Here is a 13,277-nt window from a genome sequence, read left to right as displayed (position 1 = left end):
GTAAGCTCGACCTGCACCGCTCATGTACTCCTTCCACATAAACCAATAAAGAGTTTGAGACCAGCATAATCATGAAAGCACTGTTTGGATTCTGTGAACAGAAAAGAAAATTTGGTGTTTGGGGAAACTGAAGATAATTTTCCTGCTAGCTGTCGAGCAACCTTGTTTACAACAAAATAGTATTAACAAAATAAAGATTTGACCTTTACTTTAAATCTGTACATTTAATGGTGAACACCACAGTACAGCTGTGCGTCAGAACCTTGTACCTAGAACTCATATTCCCTTGGATTTTGTCGCATTCTATGAATCTTCCATTGATTATCTGTGAAGCAGCTAGATTTGTCTCTAGGTGATGCTTTCATGACATCTGTCACAAATCGACACACTCTGCACAATCCAGTGACAAGAAGATTCAGAGTAAATTGTGATTTAGTGCTCTGTTTTTTGTAATCAGCTCACGAACTGTTTAAATGTGTGTTCATGTGTAAAGGGCATGTTGAGTACATCCTGCACCTCCACCAGGGAATCACACCCTGAGGAGCATACTTAATCACATGCACTTACAGCACAGAGATGTAAAGACTTTACATTCTGACTGCCGCTGCAGGTCACAAAACAGTCACATCTTAAAAACGCCTCTCTTCTCCAGGACAAGAGTGTGAACAGTATGCATTAATTCACAACATTCTCTGTCCTGTCACCTGTTTTTAAGATGGTCCAGATAGGGCACTTGGACAAGACTATTAATAGACTGCTGAGATGCTGCTTCCTGTTCCCAGCCACTTAATGAGAAGAACAGAACCAAGTTTGTACTCTAAGTAGAAGAAAATTAAAAAGAGTTTTTTGAGCAACCAGTAATTTTTTTTACAAAACGTTTGACCGCAAATAATCATTTCCTCTTTCCTGTATTTTGAGTAGTAGTTCCTTTTAAGCAACCAGCCTCAGCTGTTGCCATTGCTTTACCAACATGTACTGTTACCGGTGGATGTATACTTCGGCATAATTAATTAAATAAGCAACCCGGGCCTTTCTGTGTGGACTTTGCATGCTCTCCCGTGTCTGTGTGGGTTCCCTCCTGGTGCTCCGGCTTCCTCCCACCATCCAAAGACACATGGACTAGGTTAATTGGTGACTCTAAATTGTCCTTTGGTGTACGTGTGCCCTGTTGTTTGTCTATGTGTGGCCCTGCGATGGACTGGCGGCCTGTCCAGGGTGTACCCCACCTTTCACCTGATGTCAGCTGGGATTGGCTCCGGCCCCCGTGACCCTGGACGCAGGATAAGCAGTTGACAATGGATAGATGGACCGCAAAAGTAAGAATAGTAAAGTAATGGATTCCAGAGGATGAAACACTTTGATCCAGGCATGTAAATCATCAATTGTGAAGCATAAAGGCAGTACTTCTAAATCAAGTGGCAGACACACACAAAGCCCACAAGCCAGGGCATGGCCACTTCCCAAGGGCAACAAGGTAGAATAGTTAAAGCCAAAGAAAACATCAAAGCCCCTCTCAGATATGCTCTTGCCACCATGCCTGCCATACAGGCAGTTTTTCATTTCATTGTCTAATTTGAAAGGACCTTGAATCATTGTTCTGTAAAAGTCACAGAATGTGCATGCTTGCAGAATGGAAATCTGGTTATGCTTATACAACTGTGCAAAGGTAGGAATGTAGGAGAGCTACAGCATGTTCAACTATACTTCGGCTCTACTTCATTGTAAAATATATTAAATAAAATATCAAATTGATGAGAGAATGTATTAGTGGATCCCATACTTGTAGGAAATCCCTGCGCCCAAGGTGTTCCAATGTTGTTAAACACTAAACCATAAAACACCAACAGATTTACATTGAATTGAAGTGTCTTGCCTTCTGATGAGTTAGGTGTGGTTTGGTCAAAGTACAATAAACTGTGCATGGCCAGACCCAGAAGTGATCATGAGTGTGGTCAGATGACCTTTCAGCCAATTTAGTATCTCTGTCTCCTTGGACTAGGACTATTGACTAAAAGGTTCACAAAGATGAATTTCCTTGAGAGAGGAAACTCCCCCATTATGCATGCAATGGGAGATGATCCAAGATCGGGATGGGCAGGCAGTAGATTGGAAGGCAATCTATTTTGAATGATGGAGAAGAGAAGAACAGCATAGCATTCTGAGCAAAGAAGACCCTGTCGGAGGTAAAGACTATCAGCAGACTTCAGGACACAGCCAAATTCAAAAACCATTGCAAAAGTACGACTGGGTTGAGTATATCTCAGAAGGATGAGCACACCAAGCGCGTATGATCCATAAGGAATTGCTATAGTAGCAAACCATGTAGGACCATAAATTATGGATTGTGAGCCTTTTCAGCTAAGCTGAACTTAATGGCTATACCATTACATACCATTCGGCTGGTAAGAGGTGAGCATCTTTAAAAAAAACATACAAGTCAATCTATACTTGCATGCTGCAACACGGCAGCTGACACTACTTGTTTAACATTTGTGGCCCTTTATCACTGGCTGACCAGAGGTTCCACAATTGGAGAAAAGTTCTTAGAGCTTGTTTTACCATACCCAGAAAGCACATACGTCTTGACGTAAGTCACAATCTCAACTCCTACTTTAACTTTGACCTACCATTTGATAAGTTGTTATTTGGACTTTCAAATTCACACTCAGCCTGAAGAACCAGTGCTGTTTTTCAATTTGCGCACTTTCATACTTACACTTACTATTCTGTGGGCATATGTGTTTACACTGAGAAGTATGGCAAAATGCAGTGCACTGTGAGTACCCGGATGGTGCACTCATAACAGCTAAAAAGTTGAGTGCGGAACGTGTACACTTCTCACCCTCAACGACCGCCATTTTAGCTACGTAGTGGAAGGGGCGGGACAAAACACGGGAGAAGTGAGAGGCAGCAAAGGGAGAGGCCAACAAAAGAACATCTTTACAAGTTTCGTACACTATTTCTCTCTAAATCCGCTTCTGAGAAGTTTTGAGGGAGAAGCTCCGCAAGTGGTGGTGGGGGAAGCTCGCGCCAACCCGCAGGAGGAGCTAGCGAGGCCGGCCAGCTGTCCGTGCACAGAGCCATCTGCTCCCACAGTCACACAGACCTCTGCAGCCAGCTCAGCAGAGACTCCAGCAACAACAGAGGAAGACACAGCTGTAAGATAGTTTAAATGTTCATACTGCTGTTATTCTGTCATTACATTTGAGTAGTTTAAATTAAAGGTTCACTGTGTAATATTTCTGAGGATATATTGACAGAAATGCAACATAAGATCCATAACTATGTTTTCAGTGGTGTATAAAGACCTTACATCATGAACCATTATGTTTTTTTACCTTAGAATGAGTCATTTTTATCTACATAACCGGGGGCCCCTCCTATGAAGGTCGCCGTATTTTGTCGTCATGTTTCTACAATAGCCGACAACGGACAAACAGCGCTACAGAGCGCATTTCGTCATCACAGAGTTCTTCTTCTCCTTGTATAATTCCGGCAGTGTCGACGCCCGTCACTACATTAAATGTGTCCATAGAAGAAGAAGAGGAAACAATAATAACAATAATATGCAGTCTCTGAGTAGTCTTCTGGTTTATTAGAAGTAAGAAGATGAGTGACATTTGGACAAATGAACGAGCGCACGTGTTATTTAGCACAAGAGCCTGTGGATCTTTATACCATGAAGCCAGACCGGGACAGATACAAACAGCAGACGCAGAAATCACGGATGTTGCGAGGCTATAATGTGGGAAAGATGTTTACAAAACAGAGCTGAAGTTCTCCGTTTTCTGCTGGTCAGGTAATTAACTTAAGTTTGTCAGACTTTAGCGATGCAAATGAAAACTGTTGTTTGATAGCTTTAGCTTCGAGCTGGCCATAATCACAGAGAGAGGTGAGGTGTTTCCCTTGTCAATATGTAGTTGGTAGTGTTGTAGTGCTTGGTACTTGGTCTTGGTCTTAAGACTGGTCTTGAGACTTGGGACTCGTCCGCCTTTGTACTCGGTCTTGTCTCGGTCTCGGACATTGAGGACTTGGGATTTATTTCAAGACCGTAACTTTGGGAATATCAATAAATTGCTCTTGCATTGTCTGATTTATTTGTTAACATCCTAACTTTGATTGGAAGTAAAACTTATTGCTTCAAATGCAACCAATAACCCTAATTAACGTCTGTCCCCCCTCCTGCGATGCTTACTCTGATTTCAGCTCTTAGTGTTTGTGTGGGTTTTTAATGGAAAGTGGATCTTTCAGATCACTTTGAGAAGTACCTATGATCGTTTCACATTTTATTGCGTGCCATACAATGCAGGAAACTGGTCTTAGTCTTGACTTGGTCTTGCCCTCCTCGGTCTTGGTCTCGACTGCTCTCAGCCTAAAAGTCTTGGTCTTGTCTCGGTCTCGATAAACTCTGGTCTTGGTCTTGACTTGGTCTCTGTTTGGACGGTCTTGACTACAACACTAGTAGTTGGATTCATTTCATGTCACCTACTTATTCTCCAGCCTGTGGGTTGGCTTTGCCGCTTACATTAGCGAGACAATCAGCTGATCTGTAACGTTAATTGGCAATAAAACTGTAACGTTAGCTTAGGCATAGAAGCATCAGCCTGCTAAACTTTTGCTGCCCTGGTAGAAAAATAATGTAAGGTTAGTTGCATTTGTTTATTCTCCAGCGCTGGCTTGGCTTGTGGTTAAAATATGTAGTTGGATTCATTTCATGTAGTTACTGTCTCTCTCGAGCGCTCTTTTTTGTTACGTTGGTGAGACAATCAGCTGATCACTAATTCGCAATAAAATGGTAGCTTACAGCTGGAAGCTCAGATCAGACAGCTAAACCTTTACTGCGCTTATAGAAAAAGTTTATTGTTGGATTAGTTTTATGTAGTTATCTCCCTCCAGCGCTTTGTTACCTCCTTAGACAATCAGCTGAGCACTAATTGGCAATAACATGGCAGCTGTGACAGCAGAAAATTATTTTCTTCTATATACTCTTTTATGCAAGTACTTAATAAGAGTGCTATTTCTCTATTATTATTATTATTATTATTATTATTATTATGTCTTAAACATTGTTTAATCTTTAACCTTTCTTTTATTATTATTCTCATCCTGCTAGTCTGTCCACATGTGTAGGGTTTAGGTCAGGGATGTGGAGTTGTTTTCTGTTCCTCTCCTTTTTGGCTGGGACTAGTCAAAGCTGGTAGAGGATCTTTTGTTCCCCAAAATATAGATACCCAGACGTTAGTGACTGTCTTAGAGACAGAACCTCTGGTCCAGCTGATTTGTGTTGTAGTACTTGTATTGTGTATTCTTGTTAAATAAATTCTTAAAAGACAATGATTTGTTGAAACTCAATAATTTGCTCAACCTCTCACCAGGAAACAGATTTCCACGACAGCAGCTTCCAGCATCGAAGCTCAGATGAGCCAGCTAAACTTCTACTGCGCTGGTAGAAAAAATATGTAGTTGGATTGTAATTTAATGTAGTTATCCTCAAGCCTCTGTTATGGCTTTGTTACGTGGATATTTGTGTCCTTACCTTCCTGAGACAAGCTGATGAATATTATTGGTAATGAAACGGTAACAGGAAGCTCAGATCAGCAGCTAAACTTCACATTTTACTGCCCTGGTGGAAAACATGTATTTCTTGTTACTGCTAATGGTGATATATACATGTGCCTATCAAGTGACCAATAATGGATACTTTAAGAATTTGCATTAGATTATTGCTTATCTAACTAAGCAAAGCGAGAGGAGCCTTGATCCTCACCTGACAATGCCTTTGTAAACTTCATGTATTATGTGGTTTATAACAGACTGTGGTGCAGAAACAGTGAGCTTACATTGTCCTTATCTGTCAGTGGTCATACTTGATGCACTAGATGTGAAAGTTTTTGAGATGTTCTTTATTTACTTTGGTATGTTAGTCCAGATGAACCAACACTCCAAAGTAGTAAAATACTGTATTACAGGAGTATGAGACATCATGTAGCACTTCATTTCTTGATGTGGCTGTTGTTTATTAATGAACAAGTAATAAAATATTTTTTAAAATGTGTTTTTTAATATATCTGTCTATAGAAATCTCATTTCTTGACTGGCAACTCTCTGCTATCTCATAGATGACATCTTTGTCCTGTCTCAGGCACCGTAGCTATACGACTTGCTTGGACGGGGGAGGGGGTGCAATTCACAACCCTCACCACTAGATGTGACTAAAACTTACACAATGAAACTTTAAATGAAGAGACATCTGATGTACAGAAACTTTTTGGCCTGTGGAACTTAAAAATAAATAAACAACAGAAATAGTATGAAAAGCGGACTGTTGTTACTTTAATTCTTTTATTATTATTATTATTATTATGGCTGTTATTTTGGAGCTCTGCAGGCGGCCTCTGTGCTGGGGGGATTGCGCAATCTTGTGAGTCATTTCCGGTTAGTGCACAACAGTAGTGTTTGATCTGAGACACCACTAGCCTGTCAAAAATAACGCGCTAAGCAAGTAAGTAAGTGTACGCAGTGTACTGCATGTTAGTATACTCAAGGAAGTAACCGAATTAAGAAACAGCACAGATGTCAAATCCACCCATGGTAAGCTAACAGGTCACAGTCGTTTCAATGATATTCTTTTGAAGCATCATTTTCATCGCTAACAACGCACAGTATCGCCATGCTTCCTTCCTTTCTATATCAACAAACATAATGTCAAAAGGACATGGGAAGAACACACTTCATAAATACATTTAAAAAAAACACCATTGCAAGCCACACCCATTGACCAGCGGAGGCGATGCAAGTCGAACCTGCAGTCCCACATGTGTGACACAAGCTGCAGGTGGAGAGCATTAAAGAGATTGATATGAAGGTAAAAACATGTTGCTCGTGATGTTATACAAGCAGGTGTCCAAACTCTTTTTGAATTAAGTGTTCTTTTCAAAGAAAAACACAACATCTCTAAATATAATTAGCCTCATGTTCTCCCTTTATCTAACCGATCCCCATCCCGAACTGCAGGTAAGATTCTGGTTCGGGATGAGAGACGAAAGGTTGCCAAATTTTCTAATATAACCCAGAGGAAAAATCTTTGCTCAGAATAGTCTTTTCTATAACTCTTGAGAAAACACTAAGATCTCAATAGTATATCATTTTGAGATCACTCCAATCTGAATTGTTGCTCCTAAAACCCCTTAGGAGAAAAAGATGAGATAAAGAGAGATTGAGGTTTTGAGACTTGGGTAAGGCAAATGGATACTGAATTGAGATTACAGTAGGATAAATGAAAGTAACAGATGAGATCTCATTGTTGTATCTTTGAGTTCATTAATGTCTTAATTATTGCTCCTAAAACAGTTGGGAGCTCTGGGGAGATGTTTGTGAGCTTATTGTATTACATTACTGTCTATGCTTGGAGAACCGTGCTGGAGGCTTGCCCTGAACTGGATTTGAACCCCACTCCTGCTGTTCAAAGGGCAACAACGCTGCCATATTCCATAGTGAATGTACTTAAGTATCAAAAGTAAAAGTGCTTATTCTGTATGACAGATACATGTTGTATCTCAGTTCTTGCCTGCATTCGGTCCTTAATGAATTAATCTCTAAACATCATGTCAAAGTATTGGGTGTTCCAGTTATGCTGGCTGTGACTACCTTAACAAATTGGAAAACATTTGAAAGTGCATTATTTTCAATGTCAAAATTTTTTATTTTTCTCAGTAACTTTTAACAGATAATTAACAATAAATACAATAAGGATTTGAAATTAAGGCAAAAGTACAAACCCCCATAAAAAAATACTCAACCTCTACATTTGACGTAAGTGAAGTACTTGAGTAAAATAACCCCTAAGTGGGGTCACTAAGACAAAACTGAGAAATATCTTGGAGCTTTTTTTCTGATCCACATTCTGGACTGAAATGACACTTTAAGATACTGTAGAGATCTGATCTTTTGATCAGAGTAAGACAGAGGTGATTTTTGCTCCTGAGACAATATGAGAAAACTGAGACATTTGAGAAGAATCGTGAGATCCCAGGAGTCATAGCTGAGTTTTCTTTGAGCTCTTTCTCTGATCTCATGGTCCAATGTTCAGGAGACTTAAATTAGATTTATTTAAGATCAGTTACAGATCTCTTGTTTTGATGAGAGTCAGACATAAATAGATTTTATATGGTTGTTTCTCCTGAGATGAATTTGAGAAGTGGGAGAAAAGGCCTTTGGTCTCACCTTGGTATTAAAAGCAGCTCATTTGTGTCTAGGAGAGAAGAAGGAAACAACTATGAGATCTCATCTTGGATTTTGCTTTCCTATGGGGACTTCAGATTCTCTCACGGTGAAGTGTGTCTATCAGATCTGTAAGCCACAGCTTCAGTATTAGGACTTCTTTTTTTCAGCAATAAGTCCATATGCTTGGAAGCAGTGTTGTGCCAGTTTTACTTTCCTTACATCTTTAGATATCCTCAGAATTATTTAAATTGGATCTTATCAGAACATTCAACATTCACAGAGACCTCTGGAAAGACTTTTTCCTTTGAATAATGTAGTTTGTGTACAATTTCAATCTGTATTATACAGTGACATGCATTTGTGGAACATAGTCATAGTCAAGTCATTTGTATCCAAGTTCAACAGGTCACTCATCTGCTGGACATACTGGGACCATGTATCACTATGCATTACCTTGAGTAAAGGTCAGCTGCTCAGCTGTCCAAACTACTTACAACACGGTACACAGTCACTGAAACACCGCAGGCATGTTACACATGCCACAGTGCATGGCAGCATGGGCATACATTCCAAAGGTTGTGAAACTTCAATCTTGTGAGCTCGAACAGACCTGCCACTATCACTTTATAAGGTCAGTTTTCTGGTTTAAACGTTTTGCGGAACATACTTGATCAATGTAGACCTGGGTATGGTGAAACCAGGTTAAACAACAAGATTTAGCAGTACTGTGACTGAAATGTCTGTTCTAAGTGCTTGCGCTTACAGGCGGAGGATCCTTAACATCAATATTATGCTCAAGACGTGTACCAGATCAGCAAACAGCAAGGATAACTCTCACTGAGATTAAATAGCTCAGAAATAATTGTTATCCAAATTTCCTAAGCATTCATTCCCCAGTTTGATTTTTTCCCAAACCAGTTTACAAAACACTATCATAACAAGATCGTCTGCAAAATCACCGGTGAGGTATTTGATTGACATGGCACATTGTCGGCCACCCCTGCCGCATTAGCTTGAAAACACTCACATCAGCAGATTACTCGAAATGGTGGAAAAACAAGGTTGGTTGTGTGAGGCTGTATATCTATTAATTTGGGTTGAATTGCCTTGGGTTGTCCATATTTGTTTGGTTTTCAAGAATGTATTATTAAGTCAAAAAAATCAGAGTTTTCAGGAAACTTGACTTTCCCAATTGTAATTTAGACTTATCGTTGACCTGAATGCTATTTACAAGTTAGGAAATGGTACTTGTGATAACTGTGATATGACATGAGTGCAACATCAATTGTCACTGTATTGGCTGTTTGTGGTGAATAAACAAGGACTGCAAAAACAGTCCAGTGGTCAAATTGCTCAATCTAGAAGACTGTTGGCTACCTTGACCAAAACCACTCTATCGGCAGGCAAATGCTCTACAGCAGAAAACCAAGAGCAAAAGCAGAACTTTTATAAAGCACATTTAACTTCAGAGGAGACACAATGTGCTTCACAGATAAACAAACAGCAGTAAGTGCATATGTAAACTGTACACATGCTGCACCAACTAAAATGGACACTTGCAAGAATAATCAAACACCACTAGCTCATTGTCACACTGTGTGCCTGTCTGATCTGTTTAGTTTTGTTCTCAGTCGGTTTTGTTATTTTAGTCTGTTCAGTATCTGTTATTTAGTCTGCGTTTTGGGTTTCAGTCCTGTCTGTCTGTTGTCTTGTGTCCAGTCTCCCCGTGTTAGTTTATTTACTGTTGCCTGTCTTGGTTTTGGTTTGTTCTGTCTTCTAGTGTTAGTGTTTGTTTTAGTCTCCCTTCTTTGTCTGTCTGTGCCGGTCACGAACCCTGGTCTGTCTCTGTGTATTTTTGCATTTTGGTCTGGTCTGTTCAACACATTCTCATCTCAATGCGTCATAACTGATGCTTTCAGACAGCGTGACAAAGCGTAAGGATTTTACACTAAAGGTACCCTTCAGCCTCCATATGAAATGCCCCCGTTTGCTACGTTGCAGCAACACAAGGTCATGTATAAGGTCAGTGACTTAGGTTTAGGTACTAACATTTCTGATGGTTGTGGCAAGGGTAGGGGCTTCAGGGGGCTGTCAACACCTATATCTCGAACGTAGCTAGCGCTAGTTAACTAGCACTTCCGGTCTGTACGGGACGCCCCAGAGCGTCTCATAGAAACGCTTCTGGAAGCGTCTATTAGAGACGCACCCGGTGCGTCAAATAACTACGCTTTGTCACCCTTTCTCAAATCGTCGGTATATGACGCCCTGAGATGAGAATGGGCTCGTCTGTTTGTGTCTTGTGGGGGTTTGTCTGTGTTGTTCTGTTATCTAGTCTCTTTCATCCATTCTGTGCTATTAGTTCAGTCCCTGTTTGCATTGTTGCTGACGCCTTGGGTTTAGACTTCCTGTTTGCTGTTCTGTTTAGTTAGACCATGAGGCGAGTTCAACATACCCAGGATATATTTTAGTTATCTGGCTTAACTAACCCTAACAGTCGCGGTCGAGATAAGAGGTATAAAGCTGGTAATGAAATCGGTAAGTCAACCCAGGATTTAATCCACCCGTGAGCGCATTCACATAAGAGGCGTGTTAGCAGCAGATGACCAATCACAGACCTGAACAAGTCCACTGACAGCAGAGCGTCATATTTTACAAATGAAGAGCAAACTTTAATATTGGACAAATACGACACAGTCTAATTTGCACAGCTGCAGCTGACACATGCAGGGAGATAGAAAATCGCAGACAATGTGAATGCCTAAATGAAGGGGTAGTTTTATAATGCATTGATTTGATGCATTGTTATGAGCTGTATGAATATATCAGCCTTATTCTTTCAGCTTGGCTGTTTGTCGGCATTTCCACATTAAAAGACTGGGGCACTGATAAGTCTAACTTAAGTTTTTAACTTAAGTTTTACGCGGGTAAGGATTTTAGTCCTTAATCCTTTAGGATTTTAGCAACCCTGAATAAATGACAGCATTCGCAGCCTAAAAAGGGAATGCAGGAAAGCAGAGCACAGATGGAAAAAATCCAGTCTCCAAGTCCATTACCTCAGTCTGATTTATTAATTAACTACAATAACATGGTTAAGGATGCGAGAACACACTATTTTTCTGAACTCATTACTACACAAAACACAATCCCAGGTTTCTGTTTAAGACTGTGGATCAGCTGGTAAACCCAACCCCTCCTTGTGCCTCAGCTGGAAGTAATGATGACTGTGAATTGTTTTATCTTATTTTACTAATAAGGTGGTGTCAATCAGAGCCTCTATTACCCTCACCAGCAACAAGACAGTTTTAACCAGTTTTATCCCATCGACTTGTCTGAGCTTTTAAAAACAGTATCACAAATGAGAGTGTCCTCCAGCCTACTTGATGTAATACCTACAAAGTTTTTACTGAAAGTAATGGATTTACTGAAAGTAATGGATCCTGTTGGGCCCCATTTGATCTGTGTTTTAACAGCTCCCTATCTACTGGTTGTGTCCCTGATTATTTTAAAATGGCTTGCGTGAACCTACTTTTAAAGAAACCTGGTTTAGATCCCTGCCTCCATCAAAATTTTAGACCAATTTCAAAACTGCCTTTTATTGCAAAGATTCTAGAAAGAATTGTGTCCAAACAGCTGCTCACTGTACTGGAAAATAACAAATTATTTGAAAAGTTTCAGTCTGGTTTCAGGAAGTACCACAGCACTGAGACTGCCCTGCTTAAAGTCACCAATGACCTTTTAATGTCTGCTGATGAAGGTATGTGCTCAGTCCTGGTACTCCTGGACCTTAGCGCTGCTTTTGACAACATTGATCACAACATCATGTTAAGACAGACTGAGGCACTGGGTGGGGATCTCTGGTACTGACCTAGAATGGTTTTCATCCTACCTGTCAAATAGGAAGTTTTGCGTGCCTGTAAACAACTATGTCTCTTCGTTCTGTCCAGTTAAATATGGTGTGCCTCAGGGGTCGGTCTTAGGACCCATTTTGTTTTCCTTGTTTCTGCTTCCCCTTGGACATATTATCCATAAACATGGTATTTCTTTTCATATTTATGCTAATGACACACAATATACTTGCCCGTCAGATCCACAGACCCTGGAATGCTGAGTTCACTTAACAACTGCCTTTGTGAAGTTAAAAAATGGATGTCAAATAATTTCCACCAGCTGAACTCAGACAAATCAGAAATCCTGGTCACCGGGTCCCTAGTAAATCACATTAAGTCTGTTGTAAAGAACCTTGGTGTCTGGTTTGATAGTAATTTCAATTTCGAGCAGCACACCACAAAGCTTGTTCAATCATGTTTTTATCAACTTAGAAATAGAGCAAAAATTCGATCTATATTAACTTTTAAGGACACCGAGACCATTTTACACGCCTTCATCTCATCACGCCTGGATTATTGCAACAGCCTTTTCACCTGTTTATCCCAAAAATCCACTGATTGACTCCAGACTGTCCAGAACTCACATTACCCCTATTTTAGCTTCACTACACTGGCTCCCAGAATGTTTTAGAACTGACTTTAAAATTTTATTGATCACTTCATGGCCTCTCGCCTTGTTATATTTCTGACCTTTTAGTCCCATACACACAGCACGTACCTTGAGATCCTCAGGCAGAGGTCTGTTGTCTGTTCCAGAGTCTCGACTGAAAACTAAAGGGGACAGAGCGTTTGCTGTCAGGGCCCCAAATCTCAATAGTACGCGATACGACACCACATACAACATACTTTATCAAATTACGTCGGACTTTATGAAATTAGCACAAAGATACATGACACAACGTCCGGTTTTCAAAAAGGTGTTAACACAACGTATATAGGCTACAGTATGAAAATAGGATTAATTGTATTATGTTCACAGGAAGTATAAAACATGTTACATGGGTCCATTAAAGGTGAAAAAAACACTACAATGTTAGGAAAATTACTTTATTCTTTCATTTTGGTTTTCTGGGAAAACATTTAATAATTCCTGATGATGACTAGTCTATCACATTTGAGTTCAGGGTACCTCTGCTACATCCATCCATCCATCCATCGTCAACCGCT

At 40.2% G+C, this 13,277-nt stretch overlaps 1 protein-coding gene across 1 annotated transcript in view; it reads left to right on the top strand.

Moving 5' to 3' along the window:
- Positions 1–13,277, top strand: part of LOC119901248 (inactive N-acetylated-alpha-linked acidic dipeptidase-like protein 2) — a 755,283-nt gene that overhangs the window by 49,125 nt on the left and 692,881 nt on the right. The window lies entirely within an intron of this gene.

The sequence above is a fragment of the Micropterus salmoides genome, unplaced genomic scaffold, assembly GCF_014851395.1.
Source record: "Micropterus salmoides isolate LMB-PRFRI ecotype aquatic unplaced genomic scaffold, ASM1485139v1 Ms_hic_scaffold_13, whole genome shotgun sequence".
NCBI lineage: Eukaryota > Metazoa > Chordata > Actinopteri > Centrarchiformes > Centrarchidae > Micropterus > Micropterus salmoides.
Note: the sequence above shows the minus strand (reverse complement) of the source record. Positions and strands in the feature narration are given on the sequence as shown.